The sequence below is a fragment of the Aotus nancymaae genome, unplaced genomic scaffold (assembly GCF_030222135.1).
Source record: "Aotus nancymaae isolate 86718 unplaced genomic scaffold, 86718_ANA_hifiasm-v0.15.2.pri h1tg000029l, whole genome shotgun sequence".
In the NCBI taxonomy this organism is placed as follows: domain Eukaryota; kingdom Metazoa; phylum Chordata; class Mammalia; order Primates; family Aotidae; genus Aotus; species Aotus nancymaae.
In genome coordinates, this window is record NW_026988442.1 from 7,141,914 (window position 1) to 7,151,864 (window position 9,951).

Consider the following 9,951-nt stretch of genomic DNA (forward strand, 5'->3'; position numbering starts at 1 on the left):
CTCCTCTGTTGAAAGCTTATGTATGGAGAACATCTGGGTAAGAGTCACAGCTTGTAAAAGAGGGCAGTGATTAGGGATTTCTAATTTTATTATTATTATTTTTAACATTTGTTGAGGTTGGTTTACAATCCAGGACATGGTTAATCTTAGTGAATGCTCCATAGGCACTTGAAAAGCACATGTATTCTGCTATTCTTGGGTTGTTTGTTCTATTAGATCTTGTTGGTTGAAGGTGTTGTTCAATTCTTCTATATCCTTATGATTTTCTTCCTTTTTTTTAATTCTAGAGACAGGGTCTATCTCAGTTGTCTAGACTGGAGTGCACTGGTGCAGTCATAGCTTACTGCAACCTCAAACTCCTGGGCTCAAGTAATCTTCCTGCCTTAACCTCCTGAGTAGCTAGGAGTACAGGCTTGTGCTACCATGCCTGGCTAATTTTTTTAATTATTATTTTTTTCTCTTTCTGTGCCTAACGCAGCCATTGTTCATGGTCCCAAGAGGCATCTGAAGCAGGTAGCAGCTCCAAAGCACTGGATGCTGGATAAACTGACGGTTTGTTCCTCGTCCATCCACCAGTCCCCACAAGTTGAGAGACTGTCTCCTTCTCATCATTTTCCTAAGGAACAGACTCAAGTATGCCCTGACAGGAGAGGAAGTCAAGAAGATTTGCATGCAGCGTTTCATTAAGATCGATGACAAGGTCTGAACTGATATAACCTACCCTGCTGGATTCATGGATGTCATCAGCATTGACGAGACGGGAGAGAATTTCTGTCTGATCTATAACAACAAGGGTCACTTTGCTGTACATCATATTACACCTGAGGAGACCAAGCACAAGTTGTGCAAAGTGAGAAAGATCTTTGTGGGTGTGGGGATCACTCCAGCATTGAGACCCCTAAGTGTCTCCGCCATAATGGAGTTTGAGCCCAGACACGTTTCTCCCCTCTGGAAGCAGTCAAGCTGAGAGAAAGAAGGAACTGAAAGGAGTTTGATATTGCAGAAGTTTATCTCTGGCTCACTGACCTAATATTATGGCTGGGTGAAGGCTGTGTGGTTTTATTAGACATTGTGTTTCTTGAAGTTTTTGTACTGGGCTAGTTTTATCACTTTGTTTACCAAGTATTCACTGAAGCTTGTGATTATTCGCATGCCATTTGAAATTGTTGTCCTCAAGATTTATCGCTTGCTTTGACAGTTGTAAAATGTTATCTTATTCCTGTAAGTAGAAAAGGTCATCGGTTTGTTTTATGATTTTTTGGATCAACCTTTATGTACTAGTTTTATCTTGATCCCCAGGCTTGCAATGTTCTGTTCCCCTTTGTTGTAATGATTTGACGTCAGCCATTGCGGGCTGAAAAGTATATAATGAGACCCTGTGTATGAAATAAACTGCTGACTGGGGTATTGCCTCGTCAGTCCTCCAGACTCCATCTTTCTATCATTCTTTTCTTCCACGCACTCTCTCTTCCAGGTATTGGGACCCTCTTGCAGGTCAAGAGACCCTGGAAGACGTGTCGTTCTCATAGACCCCAACATCTGGCGACCATGAAGGGACAGACACCAACGTGGGCACAAAAGGAATCCCTCATCTGGTGACTCATGATGCTCACACCATCTGCTACCCTGATCCCCTCATCAAGGTGAATGACACCATTCAGATCAATTTGGAGACTGGCAAGATTACTGATTTCATCAAGTTCAACACTGGTAACCTGTATATGGTGACTGGAGGTGCTAACCTGGGAAGAATTGGTGTGATTACCAACAGAGAGAGGCACCCTGGATCTTTTGATGTGATTCACATCAAAGATGCCAATGGCAACAGCTTTGCCACTCGACTTTCCAACATTTTTGTTATTTGCAAGGGCAATAAACCATGGTTTTCTCTTCCTCGAGGAAATGGTATCTGCCTCACCATTGCTAAAGAGAGAGACAAGAGATTGGCAGCCAAACAGAGCAGTGGGTGAAATGGTCCCTGGGTGACATGTTAGATCTTTGTACGTAATTAAAAATAATGTGGCATGATTGATAGCCAAAAAGAAAATAAAACAATTTTTTTTTTTTGGTAGAGACAGTGTCTTACTAAGTTTCCCAGGCTTTTCTCAAACTCAATTGGCTCTCCTGAATTGGCCTCCCAAAGTGCTGGGATTATAGGCATGAGCTACCATGCCTGGATCCTTGTGGATTTTCTGTCTAGTAGTTCCATCAATTAATGAGAGAAGAGTGTTAAAGTCTCCAACTATAATAGTAGATTTGTCAGTTTCTTCCCTTGGCTTTATCAGTTTTTGCTTCATGGTTTTGGAAGATCTGTTTTTGGTGCATACACACTTAGGTTTGCTCTCTCTTGTTGGTGGATTGATCTTGATCTATTATCATCATGTAAAGTTCCTCTCCATGATTGATAATTTCCTTGCTCTGAAGTCTACTTTGATATTCATATAGCCATTCTTCCTTTTTGAAATATAATACTTACATGATATATCTTTTTCAATGCTTTTACTTTTTACTTAGCTATATCATTATGTTTGAATTGAGTTTTTTATAGACAGTCTATCATTGGGTAATGTTTTTAAATCTACTCAGCCAATATTCTTATTTTTAATAAAATTTTTTACACATAATAATTGTAAGGTTTGTTCTTGCCGAGTTTAAAAGGAAGAAACTGAGGCTAACACAAGAAGATTTTATTCAGCCTCCTGAGCGAGGTTCTGCGGTCCGACAGGAGGGGCCGGAGAAGTCGCGTGGACTCCTCTCAGATGTGGGGTTTTATAGGGAGTGGAGGAACTCGATTGGTTGTGGGAGAGCAGAACTACTACTGCGTAAGGTTACAAGCCTTTGTTTGCATACAGGACTTGGCTGCTATTGGTTAAAATTACTCGACTGCTATTGGCTAGAAACACTTGCCTGCTATTGGCTAGAAAGACTTGGCTGCTATTGGCTAGAATCACAAGACCCCCCTTGCATACTGGGTTATTTAAGGGAAGGCCAGGCTGTGCGAGAAGGGGAGAAGGGAACATGCCTGAGCATGTCCGAGCTTTCGGAAAAAAGGCGGGGGGGTGTGTATCCAAGCTCCCAGCGAGGCAACCAGCCTTACAATAATTATATGTATTTATAGAGTAAAATGTGATGTTCTGATACATAAATACACTGTGTAATGATCACATCAGGGTAATTAGCATATCTAATCACCTCAAACATTAATTTTTTTTTTGTTACAGGCACATACAAAATCCTCTTTTCTAGCTATTTTGAGACACTCTACTGTGTAGTAGGACACCAGAACTTATTCTTCCTTTCTAATTGTAACTTTGTACACATTGCAATTCTGTCTTTTAATTAATGTATTTAGTCCATTTACATTTAAAGTAATTATTGATATGTCAGAGTTTAATTTGTTTACTGTTTGTTCCCTGTTTCTTGTTACCTGGTTATCTTTCTTCTGCCTTCTTGTGGGTTACTTAAATATTTTTTAGAGTTCCACTTTAATTTATTTATAATTTTTTTTAGTATACCACTTTGTATAGTTTTTGTAGGGGTTGTTTTAGCTACTATTCTATTCATATGTAAGTTATCACAGCCTACTGGTGTCAGTGTCTTACCATTTCTATTGAAGGGCAGAAAGCTTACTTCCTTTTAATTCCTTTATCCTCTACACCTACAAAAATATAATTATCCTAAGTATAACCTCTACATACCTATCAGAAAATGTATAATTTTTGCTTTAACCATAAATATGGTCAAAGAAACTAATGAAATGAAGGATAGGATGTTATATTTACTTCTATTTTTACTGAAATGGAATAATAAAAGGCTGAAAATCCCAGCCTTTTATTATCATTGTCTTTCTGTTTTGAGGGATTAATTTAGTCATTCTTTAAGGGTAGATCTGCTATCAATACATTCTTAGTTTCTCTATGCCTGAGACTCTTTTTCCCTTACATTCCTGAAGAATAGTTTCACCATCTATGTAAGATTTGTGATTGGCAGGTCTTTCTCTCAGCACTTGGGGAAGATGTGCCACTTCCTTCTGGACTCTGTAGTTTCTGATGAGAAAGCTGTTCTTCATATTGATGTTCCTTTACAGGCCATCTGTTGTTTCTGTCCAACCGTGACCTTTGTCTTCAGTTTTCAGAAATTTAATTATGACGTGCCTTGGGTAGGTTATGCTGGGTAGATTATTTTATTTGGAGTCTGCTGAACTCCTTGGATCTGCAATTTTATGTCTTTTGCCAAATTACATTTTTTTTTCTATTGAGCTGGAGTCTCACTCTGTTGCCCAGGCTGGAGTACAGTGGCTCAGTGGCGTGATCTTGGCTCACTTCAACCTCTGCCTCCCGGGTTCAAGTGATTGACCTGCCTCAGTCCCAAGTAGCTAGGACTACAGGTGCACTGGATGGGTGGCTAGTTGCCAGGGGACCCAGCTGGGACCATGCCTGGCTAATTTTTGTATTTTTAGTAGAGATGGGGTTTCACTATGTTGTCCAGGCTGGTCTTGGACTCCTGAACTCAGGTGATCCGCCTGCCTCAACCTCCCAAAGTGCTGGGATTACAGGTGTGAGCCACTGCGGCTGGCTGGAAATTATCTTTTTCTTTTTTTTGTTTTGTTTTCCGAGACAGGGTCTCACTTTGCCACCCAGGCTGGAATGCAGTGGTGTGATCTTGGCTCACTGCAGCCTTGACCAACTAGTTTCAAACAATCCTCCTGCCTCAGCCCCCCAAGTAGCTGGGACTACATGCACACACCTCAATGTCAGGTGAATTTTTCTGTAGAGACGGGGTTTTGCCATATTGCCCAGTCTGGTCTTGAACTCCTGGCCTCAAGTGATCGGCCAGCCTTGACCTCCCATCGTGCTGGGATTATAGGGTGTGAGTCATTGTGCTTGGCCTATGGGAAATTTTCAGCAATATTTCTTTGCATACTTTTTCTGTCCAAGCTCTTTCTCCTTTTTTTTCTGGACTTTAATGATATGAACATTGGATCTTTTGTGATTGTCTCAGAGATATCCGAGGCTCTGTTCTTTCTCAGTCTATTTTCTCTTCATTGTTCAGATTGTGTATATACTACTGACTTATCCTCAAGTTCACAGATTCTATTCCTGTCATCTCCACTCTACTATTGAACCCATTCAGTGAGTTTTTAATTTCGATTCTAGTATTTCTAAGTTCTAGAATTGCTATTTGGTTTTATTTTTTGCTGAGATTTTCTATGTTTTCATTTGTTTCAAGGTGTAATATTATGAAATATATATTTTGATTTTTGTCCACAATTTCTGGCTCATAACGCTTGTAATTTCCTGAGTAGCTAGAGCAATAGGAGAATCTTTTGTTAAAACATTTGACCTTTTATCCTTGGATCTGAAACAGTTTTAGAATAGCTCCAGAGTTGTAAGGTGAACATGTCTTTTGCTATTTATAACAATCCCTTTTTGACCACACTTGAGTTTGTTAGTGAGGTGGTTTTTGGAGAGTCCCTAGATAACCACTGGATGGGTGGCCGGTTGCCAGGGGACCCAACCATGTGATTAACGGGTAGGAACTCACAGCCCCATCCTCCACCTTGGGGGACGGGAGAGGGCCTGAAGTTTGAATTGATCCCAGTGGCCAATGATTTAATCATGCCTACATTATGAAACCTCCGTAAAACTCAGAAGGACAGGGTTTGGAGAGCTTACAGAAGCTGAACATGGAAGTTCCCGGAGAGTGGCATGCCGGGAGAGGACATGGAAACTACATACCCCTTCCACCTGGCTGTTCATCTGGATCCTTTGTACAATCCTCTATACTAAGTGGGGAAATATAAGTATTTACCCGAGTTCTGTGAGCCACTCTAGCAAATTAATCAGACCCCAGATGGAGATCATGGGAATCTGTGACTTAGAGCCAATTGGTCAGAAGTGTAAGGTACAATTAATACTATTAATACTTGTGACTGGCATGTGAAATGTGGGGGGAAGTCCTGTGGGATTGAGCCCTCAGTCTGAAACCATACTTACAGGGTTAACAAGAATTACATGCTTGGTTCTGGATAGAAATATAGTTATAATTAAAACGTTTCTGGGGTCATGGGCAAGATGACCAAATAGGAACATCTTCGGTCTGCAGCTCCCAGCAAGATCAATGCAGAAGGTGGTTGATTTCTGCATTTCTAACTGAGGTACCTGGCTTATCTCATTGGAATTGTTTAGACAGTGGGTGCAGCCCACGAAGGGCAAGCTGAAGCAGGGTGGGGTGTTGCCTAACCCAGGAAGTGAAAGGGGTTGGGAAACTCTGTCCCCTAGCCAAGGGAAGCTGTGAGGGACTGTGCCATGAGGAATGGTACATTCTGGCCCAGATACTACACTTTTCCCATGGTCTTCCCAACTTGCATATCAGGAGATTCCCTCGAGTGCTTATGCCACCAAGGCCCTGGGTTTCAAGCACAAAACTGGGCAGCCATTTGGGCAGTCACTGAGCAGGAGTTTTTTTTCATATCCCAGTGGCACCTGGAATGCCAGCAAGACAGAACCGTTCACTCCCCTGGAAAGGGAACTGAAGCCAGGGAGCCAAGTGGTCTAGCTCAGTGGATCCCACCCCCATGGAGCCCAGCAAGCTAAGATCCATTGGCTAGAAATTCTTGCCGCCAGCACAGCAGTCTGAAGTCGACCTGGAACACTCCAGTTTGGCGGACACATCCACCCTAACTGAGGCTTGAGTAGGCGGTTTTCCCCTCACAGTATAAACAAAGCCACCAGGAAGTTTGAACCGGGTGGAGCTCACCACAGCTTGGCAAAGCCGCTGTAGCCAGACTGCCTCTCTAGATTCCTCCTCTCTGGACAGGGCATCCCTGAAAAAAAGGCAGCAGCCCCTGTCAGGGGTTTATAGATAAAACTCCCATCTCCCTGGGACAGAGCATCTGAGGGAAGGGGCATCTGTGGGCATAGCTTCATCAGACTTAAATGTTCCTGCCTGCCAACTCTGAAGAGAGCAGTGGATCTCCCAGTGCAGCACTTGAGCTCTGCTAAGGGACAGACTGCCTCTTCAAGTGGTTCCCTGACCTCTGTGCCTCCTGACTGGGAGACACCTCCCAGCACGGGTCAACAGACACCTCATACAGGAGAGTTATGGCTGGCATCTGGCAGGTGCCCTTCTGGGATGAAGCTTCCAGAGGAAGGAACAGGGAGCAATCTTTGTTGTTCTACAGCCTCCACTGGTGATACAGGCAAACAGGTCTGGAGTGGACCTCTAGCAAACTCCAGCAGACCTCAGCAGAGGGACCTGACTGCTAGAATGAAAACTTACCAACAGAAAGGAATACCATCAACATCAACCAAAGGACATCCACACAGAAGCCCCATTTGAAGGTCACCAACCTCAAAGACCAAAGGTAGATAAATCCATGAAGAAGAGGAAAAACCAGTGCAAAAGGCTGAAAATTCCAAAAACCAGAATGCCTCTTCTCCTCCAAAGGATCACTCCTTGCCAGCAAGAGAACAAAACTGGACAGAGAATGAATTCGATGATTTGACAGAAGTAGATTGCAGAAGGTGAGTAATAACAAACTCTTCCGAGTTAAAGGACCATGTTCTAACCCAATGCAAGGAAGCTAAGAACCTTGAAAAAAGGTTAGAGGAATTGCTAATTAGAACAACCAGTTTAGAGAGGAACATAAATGACCTGATGGAGCTGAAAAACACAGCATGAGAACTTTGTGAAGCATACACAAGTATTAATGGCTGAATTGATCAAGCAAAAGAAAGGATATCAGAGATTTAAGATCAACTTAATGAAATAAAGTCTGAAGACAAGATTAGAGTAAAAATAATGAAAAAGAACAAAGCCTCCAAGAAACATGGTGCTATGTGAAAAGACCAAACGTATGTTTGATTGGTGTATCTGAAAGTGATGGGAGAAATGAACCAAGTTGGAAAACACTTTTCAGGATATGATCCAGGAGAATTTCCCCAACCTAGCAAGACAGATCAACATTCAAATTCAGGAAATACAGAGAACATCACAAAGATACTCATTGAGAAGAGCAACCCCAAGACACATAATTGTCAGAGTCACCAAGGTTGAAATGAAGAAAAAAATGTTAAGGACAGCCAGAGAAAAAGGTTGGGTTGCCCACAAAGGGAAGCTCATGAGACTAACAGAGGATCTCTCAGCAGAAACCCTACAAACCAAAAGAGAATGGGGAGCAATATTCATCATACTTAAAGAAAAGAATTTTCCTTTGGGTAAGACTGAGGCAGGTGGATCACAAGGTCAAGAGATCGAGACCATCCTGGTCAAAAAGGTGAAACCCCATCTCTACTAAAAATATAAAAATTAGCTGGGCATGGTGGTGCACGCCTGCAGTCCCAGCTGCTCGGGAGGCTGAGGCAGGAGAATTGCTTGAACCCAGGAGGCGGAGGTTGCAGTGAGCCAAGATAGTGCCATCCAGTCTGGGTAATAACAGTGAAAATCCGTCTCAAAAAAAAAAAGAAAAGAATTTTCAACCCAGAACTTCATATCTGGCCAAACTAATATTCAGAAGTGAAGGAGAAATAAAATCCTTTACAGACAAGCAAATGCTAAGAGATTTTTGTCATCACCAGGCCTGCCTTACAAGAGCTCCTGAAGGAAGCACTAAATATGGAGGAAAAAAATCAAAACCAAACAAACAAAAAAACCCCTACCAGTACCAGCCACTGCAAAAACATACCAAATTATAAAAATAATTGACACTATGAAGAAACTGCATTGACTAACAGGCAAAATAACCGGCTAGCATCATAATGACAGAACCAAATTCACATATAACAATATTAACCTTAAATGTAAATGGGCTAGATGCCCCAATTAAAAGACATGGACTGGTAAATCACATAAAGAGTCAAGACCCACTGGTGTGCTGCGTTCAGGAGACCCATCTCATATGCAAAGACACAGAAACTCAAAATAAAGGGATGGAGGAATATTTACCAAGCAAATGGAAAGCAAAAATAGCAGGGGTTTCAATCCTAGCCTCTGATAAAACAGATTTTAAGCCAACAAAGTTCAAGAAAGATAAAGAAGGGCATTACATAATGGTAAAGAGATCAATACAAGAAGAAGAGCTAACTATCCTAAATATATATGCACCCAATACAGCAACACCCAGATTCATAAAGCAAGTTCTTAGAGACCTACAAAGAAACTTAGACTCCCATACAATAATAGTGGGAGATTTTAACACCCCACTGTCAATTTTAGACAGATCAGTGAGACAGAAAATTAACAAGGATATTCAGGACTTGAATTCAGCTCTGGACCAAGCGGACCTAATGGACATCTACAGAGCTCTCTACCACAAATCAACAGAATATACATCCTTCTCAGCACCACATTGCACTTATTCTAAAATTGACCACATAATTGGAAGTAAAACACTCCTCAGCAAATGCAAAAGAATAGAAATCATAACAGTCTCTCAGACCGGAGTGCAATCAAATTAGAACTCAGGATTAAGAAACTCACTCAAAACTGCACACCTACATGGAAACTGAACAACTTTCTCCTCAAAGACTACTATTCTCCTGAAAAATTTTGAATAATGAAATTAAGGTAGAAATAAGTTCTTTGAAACCAATGAGAACAGAGATACAATGTACCAGAATCTCTGAAACATAGAGAAAGCAGTATTTAGAGGGCAATTTATAGCACTAAATGCCCACAGGAAAAAGGAGGAAAGATCTAAAATTGACACCCTAACATCAGAGTGAAAAGAACTAGAGAAGCCAGAGCAAACAAATTCCAAAGCTAGCAGAAGACAAGAAATAACTAAGATCAGAGCAGAACTGAAGGAGATAGAGACACAAAAACCCCTTCAAAAAAAAAAAATCAGTGAATCCAGGAGCTGATTTTTGAAGATTAACAAAATAGAAACTGCTCGTCAGAATAATAAAAAAGAGAGAAGAATCAAAGAGACACAATAAAAAATGATAAAGG

At 41.4% G+C, this 9,951-nt stretch overlaps 1 pseudogene; it reads left to right on the top strand.

The window, feature by feature from the left end:
* The first annotated feature begins 519 nt into the window (after window positions 1-519).
* LOC105719342 (small ribosomal subunit protein eS4-like) lies at window positions 520-2,442 on the top strand (annotated as a pseudogene).
* Window positions 2,443-9,951: the final 7,509 nt, after the last annotated feature.